We start from the raw sequence: 9,411 nt of genomic DNA on the forward strand, positions 1-9,411 counted from the left end.
ATCAACAAAGTCTGTTTCAGATGGTTGCGGTGGCCAATATAAGAACTTTAAAAACTTTCTTAACCTGTGCTTCCACAAAGATGATTACGCTATCGATGCTGAGTGGATATTTTTCGCAACCAGCCATGGTGATTAGTGATGTAGTTAAACGGCATCAACAAAGTAAAGAGACCCTTGAACAACCAGATTCTAACTTACAATGCAGTACTGGAGGTGTACCAAGCGGAAATGAAGCTCATTGTGTTCTTTGGAATCGACAAGGAACACATGGTTTGAGGATGGGAAAATAGTATCCAGGACGAGAAGTAGTCATCATTTTGTTCCACAATCAGGATGCAAAATCGGACACAAACTCTGTAGTGAGGACGATTCATTTGTAGACATTCACGACTTTAAAATTGCGAATCATGTTGACATTGGGGATGTTGCTCCTTCGACGTACATAACGTGTGTACAACTCATTCTGGTCGGTTGGATTGGTGCAGAAAATAAACCTCAATGAAGATGATGTTGAGTTCATGCACCCCCATGGTCCACATAAAACATTCAACTGGCAATGCAGTGCTGACCAGTGTCTAGTTCCTCTAAAAAACATTTGTAGTATCTACGAACCTATAACAAACTCAAGTAAAATAAGCTTTACTATTTCTGACGAGGATTATGATAAAACTGTGACAACATGTTGCCTTACACTCATAAAATGTGTTCTGTTGATAGTTTTTTTACTTTAATGTACTCTCCTGCAAAAAAAAGTCCGAACCATGTACCCACCTGGCATAGGTGCTGTTTTGGCGGAGTTGTAGACTAATACCCAAATTTCGGCTTATAAGTTCAATAGCTCAGAAACAATTTTCAGAGGTTATAGACATGATTTTTGGATTCCTCATGCGGAAAACCGTGTTAGTGCAAATTTTCAAGGTTCTACCTAGTCTAGAAATCGATTTATGCCCCAAAAAACATCATTTCATAATGTCGAGAATCAACGTGATATACATAAAATACCAAAATTGTGATATTTCCGGAAGCGCTGAAAGTTAGAGGCTCAAATTTTCAGGATTCCCTAGTTTTAATATGAACATAGACAAAGTTTGGAAAAATCTGAGAGGTAAGGGTGTCAAAGATGTTTTTTTTCTGGATGATTACCCAAAAACTGATAGAAAATTGACTATGATAATTTATGCAAAATCTGCAAAAATTAAAATATATTTAAGCGTATTTTATGATGGGGCTACATGTCCCTGCTAGCTTAAATAAAAATACTTTTACAGTTTTAACAAAAGAGCTACAATGATATCTGGCCGTCTCCATTTATGCTGAACATCCACAGAATGCCAACATCAATATATTTTACATATCAAAGAGTCTGCTGTGGAATTTCCACAGGTCTGGCTAGTTATAAAAAAAAAAAAAAAAAAAACACTTTCTTCCCCCTTAAAATTCTTTACAGTATTTTTATTAATTTTTTTTTTTCAACATATCATTACTATGGAAATATATGAGGAGGGGAGTACTTTAGAGCAAGAACTCACTTTACTATATAAATTTAACATAAAAAGTATTACTCAGTTCTTTTACTACATAGTATAGGACAGAACATGTAACCATTTTTTTTTTACATTTCTAAAATGGTTGCCATGTAATTTTTCTTTTTAGAAACACTAATATAACCCATCACTTAAGTCCCGTGCCTAACTAAAACTTTTAGGCAAAATTCATTAACAGTTTCTGGGGTGATACACTGATTCTGATGCTTCTCTAATAATTTGCTTTTTTTTTTCTGGAATGAGTTTTCTTTTATCTTAAAAGATGCCTTAGTTTACGATATCATTGCAGCCAAATCTCTTCCTGAAACGATGGAAAATAGTGTACATGCAGAAGCAATTTGAAGTACAATACATGTAGTTCACTCATTGTTGCAATAGATTTCTGACAATATATCGTCTTGGTAAAAAAGCAATTTTCCCTCCATTTGGACTTTTTTGTGATTTCTTCTTTTAAACACATCAAAAGGCAAAATGTGTGTGTGTGTGTGTGTGTATCTGCCAAAATCTTTCGACATACCAACCCCATGAGGATCCGTCACGTATCATTTTGAAGGTCGACATCTGACGACAAATATCGAAAAATTGGCCAAAAGCATTGATTCCTTCACCCTCAACTGGGCATGGGCAGTTATTTACAGGGAGTGATGGGGGTGGGTCTGACATTTTCGCAAGTCATCATCTCCGCTGGATTGACTAGCTTTAATTCCAAGTCTTGCAACTTCTGGTTTTGCCATGGCTATGACATTACATTTTTTTAAACCTTTTTCTCCTTCAAGTTATGGGTTCGAGCCTTCCTGCCTACTTTTTTTAAAAACACCTCTTTCCACCCAGGCTGCCTACTGTTTCGATTCTTTTTTGATAGACTTTGAGCAGTCATTTTGAATCAATCGACTGAAGCAGCACACACCTTAGGTAGCTTGAAATTCACAAGTGGATCCCCAGTTGCTTATATATCCTTATCAGGGGGAGAGGAGAACATCATATTTTTGTATTTCTTGCACGGAGATGTCAACATCCTTTTACAGCATCTGGTATTTCCAAATCCTCGTCCATCTGGTACTGACCAGGCTCAACATTGTTTAAATTTGACTTAAGAAACATGATTAACCTTCTCGTCGCAAAATGATGGATCCACTGATTTCTTTTTTATGATATACTCCTATGCAATCTCACAGCTTCAATTTATGATCAGTCAAGAATGAGTTTGCGGACTTACTGTTTTTTGTTCTTAAACAAGTTAAATATAAGCAATCTAAGCATTCAGCATGATTTGTGTATCACTGCATTTAAATTTTGTATAACATCTCTTGTTTCTGATGGAGCAAAGTCTAATAACACTTATCAAACTAAGTATGAGCAAATTAATAGTGAAAACCAATATGATCCATGGTTATAAAAGACAGCCTTTTTTTTTTTATCCAAAATGCATATGCCTCCTTTGGTAAGCTAGAAAAGTGGCTCTGGAAAAGAACTGGTATCCGGCTAGACACAAAGTGCAGTTTACAAAACCATTGTCCTGCCAGCCTTGCTGTGCTAAGCCGAGACCTAGACTTTGTACAGAGAACACATTAGGAGACTGGAAGCCTCCTTGTCCAGCAGAGACACCCGAGAAGGACCATGAAGTATCAAATATGGAAATTCTCAGGAGACCAAACCTAGACAGCATGGAAGGCAACCAAATCCGATAGATGATCTACGGGGAACTTAAAAATGGAACCTGCCAAGTAGGCCAGAAGCTTCGCTACAAAGATGTAACGAAGTGGCACCAGAAGGTGATGAACATCAAGGACAACACAACCCCGGCACCCACATATGCGGTGCCTGTGACCGGACATTTCACACAGAAAGAGAACTACGCCAACACCTCGCATCAAGGCCTCAACTAGTCATCGTCAAGACTAATGGACTGCATGATGAATTTTTTTAATAAATTTCTGATTACTTTTTGATAATGTCTGGAAGAAAACATGCATTTTTACAGGTGAAAAAAATGTTAATGAAAAAGGTTATACGGTGGCTAAGAAAAACTAAAAAATTCAACTAAATTTAAATAAATTGTAAGAATCTCTTAAAAGATAAATAGTTTTCTGGAACTAATTCAAAGATAATTAGTAAAGTCTTAAGATACTGAAGTAAAACCTTATTTTTACTGAAAAGTGCATAATTATCCCCCAAAAAACAGTTTTGTAACAGAAACCAACCTTCACACAAAGCAAACGAGTGACATGCAGAATTTCTATGGAAACCCAACATGTCAATTTGGCACTCGTGCATGTCAGTAACAAGAGGCAAATGCAAGTATTTTAGTTTCAAACACCCCCCACCCACCCACGAGAAGTCGCTTATCAGACAAAGAACAGGGACCGATAACTTTTTCTAAAAGTGCATACAAACTAAAATTATATTTTTATACAAACTAAAATTATATTTTCATACATTTTTATACAAACTAAAACTATATTTTGATATAATTTTAGTTTGTATAAAAATGTATTTTGATACATTTTTATACAATCTCACTGTAAAAAAAAAAAAATAATTCCAAAAGTAATCTATGTTTCATGTTTTTATATTTATTTTCAGTTATGAATCACTCGTTGAAAAAAAATTATATTAATACATTAAAAATTCTATTTTGATACATTTTTTACACAATGAATGTTTCAATTTTCATATATTTTTGTGTTGTTTATTTTGTTTTGTTTTTTTTACATTATCGTAAACACTTGTTTATATTTGAGATTAACATAATGGCCACTAGACAGCATTTCTTTTTCAAAGAACAGTGTCGATAACTCGTCTCTTGCTAATATGTCACTGTCCTGCAGAAGTACCGTCAATTTTAATTTAAAGAAATTGAAGCATACTTATTTCTGTATTTTTGAAGATTATAAAATAAAAAAAAATATTAATATAAGTACTTCTATTTTGTTGTAATGAAAAGGAAGTGCTTATTTAATTAGAATATTTTTCAATTTAAACAATTATGACTATTTTTATCTATAAAGTCTAGTATTAGATTTAAATTCAGGGGAGCACTTAAAAATAGACAATAGTATTACTGGTTAAAAATGCCTAAATTTAGCAATTTTCTGGGAATATTGATGAAGTTTGTTTATTAATGTTTTTCCTTAGAATGTAAAATAGAACTTTTGAAAAATGTCCTGTGTCAATTTTATTTACATGACAAGTTATTTCCAAATATGTAAAATTCCTTTTTAAATAAAAGTGCATTCAAAATGTGAAAAAAAAAGTCAATTAAATTTACTAATCACACAGATAAGTTATTCAATGACAAAAATAAGCTAAAATTAAGTAAATAGAATATGGCGGTTGGGAGGGGGGTTTTTCACATTACCTATCTGTACTTAAAATTAGTTGTTAGAAATAATCCTATTTTTTTAACTATTTTTTTCTTAATGACCCTGGACCTCAATTTTTTCAATTTGTTTTTTATTGAAAAGATTATAAAATAAATTTCCTACACTAACATTTACATATTCATTTGTACAAAGTAAAATATTACATTTGAAATTTTCATGAGAGTTGTTATTTTCATAACATGAAATATTGTTATATTAATTTTGGGGTGAAAATATTGAATAAAAAATTCTTAATTCAATGATAATATTGTCAGTTCGAGAAATTAATTTTTCTTCAAGTTATATTGATTTCATTGACATGGATTTAGAGGCTTCCTCATAATGCTCCTAAAATATTTATTTTTGTATTGTAGGCACCATCAAAACTGGGGGAGGCAAGTAATTACTTTTTGACGGACCGTCTTTTTACAAATCTACCAAAGATCAGGTAATTATCCAATCAATACGAAATTTTCAGTGATTATTAAGAGAAGAATGAACTTTATAACAGTGTACTTATTTTTCATAAACAATATTTATATATTTTTTTTTGCTTACAACCCCCCCCCCTTGTTTTGAGGGGATTCTAAATATGCTTAAAATATCATCTGAAACTGAAAAAAACATTGTGTTGTAAGGGACAGGATTATAGATTAAAAAAAAAAAACTTGTTTGCATACCTTATTTTGATGTCTGAATATCAGAACTTCGATTGTGTTTAATTTTCCCGCTTTTGAGTTTTGAAGTGTGAAATTCGGTGAATATGTTAAGTAAAATAATTTAAGTCAAGCAAAACAAAAAATTTTTTAATATTTATACGAAAAGCTATTTTAAAATCTTTGATAAATAAATTAATTTCTTTTTAGCGAGCCGAATAATGCATAACCATTATTAAATAGGGCATGCTTTGAAGAATCGATACAAAAAAAATAAATAAATAAATAATCGATAAATATTGTGCCCTTTGTGTTAAAAATATCATCATTTTTTCGATTCAGTTTGAAAACGTTTGCCGCCTTTCGACTACAGTGGACCAAACGCGCTGAAATAATTTTTTTTATTCTGCTTTAAATTGCCCCCTTACAATTTTGGAGAGCCTGGCCCCACACACATACACATTAAAAACCAAACTCATACAAATGGTCACCCATCTGGTACTGGCTAGCCTCAGCGTTTATAATACATTGAAATTTTCGTCACTGAAAAATAAGCTTTTTTTGGCTTTTTGGTCTTCCGTAGTTTGCTTTTTATCAAGTACAAATGTAAACAGAGTAATCAAATCAACGCAAAGTAACTGGTTGCCTATATGAATAAGTGGAATTATTTGAAATCCTGGTACTTATATTTTTGCATATTCTCATTAGAAAATCACCCTAAACAAAACTTAGACAATAAATAAACAAATTCTTTTTTTTTTTTTTTTTTTTTTTTTTTTAAAACTATTTATATACGTTTTTTGTGCAAAACAAAAAACGCCAATTGTTAACTTTTGGGGAAAATTTAACATTTAAAATTTAATTAAAAAGTAGAAAAAGTTTTACATTATTCTGCTTTCTATGATAAAATTCAGGGTTTTATCTTTCTGGAAAAAAAAGGTACTCAGAAATAATGGATTTTAATAAATGTAATTTCGTTTTAAAAACAACAACTTGATTTTTCGGCCATTTTTGGAGGTGTCTATTGTATTGTTAAGAAAAATGCAAAAATAAATTCATGAGCCATTTTAGGACTTAAAACTAATCGTAGTAAAAGTGTTTTGGTGTTTTCACAAAATACATTTTCCCTAAGAAAAAAAGTTCGGGTTTGTATTACTGTACACACAGATTCGAAAAAGTTGTCAAAAAACAAATATATAACAAATAAATGTTATCAAAGGCAAGATAAGTTACTTTTCTGCCAAACTAGATATATGTTTTGTGTTTTTATTCAATGTAACATTTATTCAGCTGGAAAAACATACAGTGTTTATGGATGTATTCGAAAATTCAAGATGGCGTCCGTCTCACACCCTCTTTAACACCGTAAGTATGGAAAAAGGTGTTATAAATAAAAAACTATACAAAATACTATTAAAAACCCACCGAATATATGTCAACCTATGTCACGGTAACATATATTGAGCGAGTTTTTAACAGTATTTTATCCGGTTTTTTATTCATAACATCTTTTCCCACACTTACCGTGTTAAAGAGAGAATAAGACGCCATCTTGAATGTTGGAATACATCGGTAAACACTGTATGTTTTTCGAGCTGAATAAACATGTTACATTGAATAAAAACACGAAAAATATATCCAGTTTGGTAGAAAAGTAACTTATCTTGCCTTTGATAACATTTATTTCTAATATATTTGTTTTTTGACAACTTTTTCGAATCTATGTGTACAGTAATACAAACCCAAAAGTTCATATTTTGTGATCGTTAATAAATACTGAAAATTTAATTTCATTAAAATTGGTTTGTTTCCTGAATTTTGGAAAAGTTTTAAAAAGGTAAATTTTTACGATGTGCCCCAGCGTAACACCCCAACCTCCCCATATTAAGAATGGCTTTTGGAATAAACACCCCAACCTCGAAAACCGTTCTTAACATGTGGTGGTTATACTACGCTGGGGGCAGGTCATAAAAAAAAAAAAAAATACTCTTTTAAGTGAAGGAAAGGCTAAAACTGTTTATACATTCTGGGGATAGGCCATTCATTTTGCAAGTACCCATATCAAACCATTGCTTTAATTGAACAGTATGTTTTCTCTTCAGAAAGCAATGCTTTATGAACATAAATTCAAATTTTGGCAGACCTGAAGGAGAATAATAATCCACTTAAACTGCAAGAAACTGAAAACCATTCTTAACATGAGGTTGGGAGTGTTTATTTTGAAAGCTATTGGGGGGGGGGTCTTGTTCAGGTCCACCCAAATTTTTCTATTGTTTTGAAAAGTTTCACAATGCAACAATGACTTGAATAATTTGTAAACTTTGGGCTTAAATTTTCTCATACCATTGAAAGTTAATACTTTATAAAAATCAGATGGATATTTTGTTATTAGTGATACTTATGTCTGGCTCTCTACGCTTATTGAAGGATATTATTTTTAGATTTTTTTTTGCTGGTGTTGTCACCATGAACTTTGGATTAGTGTTGGAATAACAAAAGACATTTATATAGTAAATACTTTTATTTTTCCTGTGAATTGATATGTAATTATACTCCCCCCCCCTGCTCCGTTGACAGCACGAGGGGGCAAAATCATTAATGAAAAAAGTTACGCATTTAGAACTTGGTAGTCATTCTTTGAACAATGATAGAATTTTCAAAAGTTACAAAAAACTGAAAACAAAATAAATCCAATGAACAAAATAAAATATTTATTCAGTATATTTGAAAAAACAAACTTACAGAAGTGGAAACAAAATTAGGTGTTAATGTTAAGATTAATTAAATTTATAAACTGTAATTCATGAAATGTTTCATTTTAAAATTAAAATGTCTATGCATTCTAAAACGAGATTATAGGAGACAATTCTTTAAAACAAAACTAATTTTTTTAAAAGTTTATCTTAATCAATAAGTTAATAAATTAAAAAATATTGGCCTCCAAATCATGTTTGTATCATTTGATTACAAAATCCAATATCTACAAAAGATAATTTTTTGAAAATGAAACGTTAAAAATACATTAATGAGGACACAAAGCCATAAAAAATATAAACTGATTGTAAAAATATTTTTTTAAATAAGCAATTTTTATTCTTAAATTTTAAAAATATTTTATTTTCAAAATTAGATTTGGAATAGCAAGATGGGGGAAAAAAAAAACTTTCACTAGTCAAGAATTTCACGTACATAGATGGAATTCTTCACTTGCGATTTTTTTTTTCCAGAGATGTTTATCATGGCATTTAAAAAAAAAAAAAAAATCTCTGCCAACAGACATTAATCAAGTATACATACTTACATCAATGCTTTCTGGTATTGTAGAAAAAATTCCGGATTTGTCTGCAAAACATAAAAGCAGCAGCAAAAAAAATATTGCCAAAAATTCTACGACGTGTACCATGACGTCATTAGTGTTACTCTATACGGAGTAGAAAAAAAAAATTAGCAACCAATGATTCAACAACGATTCCTCCTAAATTAGACCTCTAAAAGCTGTAGATTCTCACAATATGAATATATCTTAATATTTCGAATGCATTTAGGGTAACAATAAAGTCAATAGCCGACAAATAAAGCAATAATTGACACAAACAAATCGAGAGTCATAGTTAACAGTACGCCATCTTGGTATGTGAAAAAATTGGGTCGGTGTAATGTAAGACCCGGAACGCGTTTCGAAACGAACCGAAACAGAATGACATTTGAATAAAGTTACTATTACAGATCGATATTTTTAAGCTATTTAATTTTGTAGGAAAACTCTATGCTTAAAAAAAATATGGCAAGCGTTTTAAAAAATTGAGATACCGTAGAATTTCTAGAAATAAAGTTTTAAAAATTTACTAC

The 9,411-nt window shown here is 31.2% G+C and overlaps 1 long non-coding RNA gene across 1 annotated transcript in view; it reads right to left on the bottom strand.

The window, feature by feature from the left end:
* LOC145278021 (uncharacterized) overlaps positions 1-9,386 on the bottom strand; it is a 40,230-nt gene extending 30,844 nt beyond the window's left edge. The window contains exon 1 of the long non-coding RNA XR_013868273.1: positions 8,864-9,386. This is a non-coding gene — a long non-coding RNA (uncharacterized LOC145278021). The remainder of the gene's footprint in view (positions 1-8,863) is intronic.
* Between the last annotated feature and the right edge of the window lie 25 nt (positions 9,387-9,411).

The sequence above is a fragment of the Euprymna scolopes genome, chromosome 6 (genome assembly GCF_053919585.1).
Source record: "Euprymna scolopes isolate OS-2025 chromosome 6, ASM5391958v1, whole genome shotgun sequence".
Classification (NCBI taxonomy): Eukaryota; Metazoa; Mollusca; class Cephalopoda; order Sepiida; family Sepiolidae; genus Euprymna; species Euprymna scolopes.